Source organism: Mus pahari, unplaced genomic scaffold (assembly GCF_900095145.1).
Source record: "Mus pahari unplaced genomic scaffold, PAHARI_EIJ_v1.1 scaffold_5705_1, whole genome shotgun sequence".
Classification (NCBI taxonomy): domain Eukaryota; kingdom Metazoa; phylum Chordata; class Mammalia; order Rodentia; family Muridae; genus Mus; species Mus pahari.
In genome coordinates, this window is record NW_018392381.1 from 112671 (window position 1) to 116047 (window position 3377).

Consider the following 3377-nt stretch of genomic DNA (forward strand, 5'->3'; position numbering starts at 1 on the left):
AGAAGAAGAAGAAGAAGAAGAAGAAGAAGAAGAAGAAGAAGAAGAAGAAGAAGAAGAAGAAGAAGAAGAAGAAGAAGAAGAAGAAGAAGAAGAAGAAACAGAAACCTGGTTCTTTGAGAGAATCAACAAGATAGAACAACCCTACCCAAACTAACTAAAGGACCCAGAGGCAGTATCCAAATTAACAAAATTAGAAATGAAAACGGAGACATAACAACAGAAAAGGAGGAAATTCAAAAACTATCAGATCCCACTACAAAAGCCTATACTCAACAAAACTGGAAAAATCTAGATGATATGGATGGTTTTCTAGACAGATATCTCATACCAAAGTTAAATCAAGAGCAGGTAAACTATTTAAACAGGCCCACATACCATAAAGAAATAGAAAAAAAAAATCATCAAAAACCTCCCAACCAAAAAAAGCACAGGGACAGATGAATTTCAGACAGAATTCTACCAGACCTTCAAAGACGACCTGATACCAATATTGCTCAAACTATTCCATAAAATAGAAACACTTAATTCACTCTATGAAGCCATAATTACTCTGATACCTGAAACACACAAGGACACCCCCCCCCAAAAAAAAGGTTACTTCAGACCAATCTAGCTCATGAAAATCAATGCAAAAGTAGTCAAGAAAATTGTTGCAAATGGAATCCAAGAACACATGAAAACCACCATTCATCACAATCAAGTAGGCTTCATCCCAGGGATGCAATGTTAGTTCAATATATGAAGATCCATTAACTTAATCCACTATATAAACAAACTCAAAGAAAAAGAATCACATGATCATCTTAGATGCAGAAAAAGCATTTGTCAAAATACAACACCCCTTGATGTTAAAAGTATTGGAAAGACCAGGAATTCAAGGCCCATACTTAAACATAATAAAAGCAATTTACTGCAAACGAACAGCCAACATCAAATTAAATGGAGAGTTACTTGAAGCAATCCCACTAAAATTGGGGACAAGATAAGGATGCCCACTCCCCCCATATCTATTCAATATAGTACTCAAAGTGCTGCCTATCACAATAAGAGAACAAAAAGTGATCGGGGATTCAAAAGGGCAAAGAAGAAATAAAGGTATTACTATTTGCAGATGATATGATATGATAGCATACAGAAGGGACCCCAAAAATTCTACCGGAGAACTTCAATCGCTGATTCAGCAAAGTTGTCAAATATAAAATTAACCCCAATAAATCAACAGCCTTCCTTTATACAAATAATAAACAGGCTGAGAAAAAAATTAGGGAAACAATTCCCTTCACAATAGACACAAATAATATAAAATATCTTAGGGTTAGTCTAACCAAACAAGTGAAAGATCTCTATGACAATAATTTCAAGTCTCTCAAGAAAGAAATAGCAGACGATCTCAAAAAATGGAGAGAACTCCCATGTTCATGGACTGTCGGAATTAACATAGTAAAAATGGCCATCCTACCAAAGGCAATCTACAGATTCAATACAATCCCCATCAAAATCCCAACACAATTCTCTAAAGACATGGCAAAAGCAATTCTCAAATCACCTGGAAAGGAAAAACAAAAACAAAAAACCAAAAAAACAGAATAGCAAAAACAATTCTTAACAATAAAAGAAGAGCTGTGAAAATCATTATCCCTGACCTCAAGCACTGCGCCCGCCCAAAGACTCACCAAGCAAATGAAAGAGTCAGATGCAGATATTTGCAATCCACTAAAGGATAGAAGCTGCTAACTCCTGTTGGTGAATTAGAGAAAAGTTGGAAGAAGCTAAGAAGGAAGGTGACCCTGTAGGAGGACCAGCAGTTTCAATTAACCTGGAATTGGATCACAAACCAGGCAGCTTACAATAGCTGATATGAGGCTCAGAACACACACACAGCAGAGGACTGCGGGGTCTGGGTTCAGTCAGAACCCAACCCTTAAGAGACTGAGGCCCAGGAAGCTTGGAGTTTTGGGTGGGAGTGGAGGAAGCATCCTAGTTGAGACAGGGGAGAGGGAGGAGGTATAGGATATGGAACAATCTGAGGGTGGACAAGGAGGGGAATAAAATCTGGAGTTTAAAAAAGAACAGAAAAAAAGGAATAAAAAACAAAAAGAAAAAAAAACTCTGTGAAAATAGTGTGTTATCTAGCTTTAGTTAATGCTAAAAGAGAAGCCAACCTAGAGAGATTTTGCATTACTCTACATGTGTTGCTATCCTTAACTCTTCTGTAGGTTCTCACCCCAGGTTATAATGTGAACATTTTAACAATGGACTGAACACTACTGGGGATCTAGCCAGCCACTTAGGAAGATGGGAGATTTACATAGCAGAGATATTCCAGAATTATTTAAGTACACCAATACCCTGAAGCATCAGGTCGTTCTGCACTGGCAGAGTCCTAAGTGGAAAGTCTCAGAAGAGGCAAAAGATAGGAAAAGTAGGAGGCAGAAAGTATAAAAGCTGGGGTGGGGTAGCAAGTTGCTAAGGCTTCGGCTAAGGAAGCTTCTTAAGAATGGCAGCTTGTATACGACCTACAGGGGGAAATGGAGAGATGAGGGAGACTTCCATGCAGTCAGCAGAAACTAACATACAATGGGACAAAGGAAGAATCTAATCAAATACTGCTGCTCAAGGAGAACACAAGTAATCTCATCAATATCACTGCCCATGCCTACAGAGGTTTGTGACTGACACCATCAGCCCTATGTGGTAGGATCTATTAGAGTCTCAGGATAAGAAACAACGCCTCTCCACAGGCTCTGGTGCCAGACCATTGCCAGCTCTCCCAAGAACATGCCTGGTTTTAGAAAAGGAGCCTTTTTCTATGTTTCTTTGTCAATACCTCACGGCCTTAGGGAAAGATCTCAAGGCCTAGGCCCCAGGCTGTTACAGGCCCAACCAAGAATGTTGATGAGTTTGAGAAGAAGCTATGTCACTCTCCATCCATGAAGGCCTCAGGGATGGCCGTGCTTGATCAGGGCACTCCTCACCACACCAGTGTTTTTCCTTTTCAAATGGTGTTGACAGATGTCTTGACCATGTGGAAGAACTATACTTTTTCAAGAAGAAAAATGGTCCTTTATGGCACACCAGGCCTTAGTGTTGGTTGGGAGCCTGCAATATTTCATTGAGAAGCTTGTTAAAGGGCTGGTCTTTAACCTGGGAATGGGCCTATTTGTTAATCAGGTTTGTCTCCTTTGTGATGATCTGGAGTCATATTTCCCCACAATCTTGATGAACACATATGTGTATCCTAGCATCCTAATCTCTCAGATGCTTGGTTATCATACTTAACTGTGGGTGCTTTAGAGCCAGTCCCTCACTAAACTAAATTCTACTCAATGTGACTTCGCATTTTCTTTTCTTTTCTTTCTTTTTTTTTTTTTTTTTTT

The 3377-nt window shown here is 39.2% G+C and overlaps 1 pseudogene; it reads right to left on the reverse strand.

The window, feature by feature from the left end:
• Positions 1-3377, reverse strand: part of LOC110314983 — a 22686-nt pseudogene that overhangs the window by 18665 nt on the left and 644 nt on the right.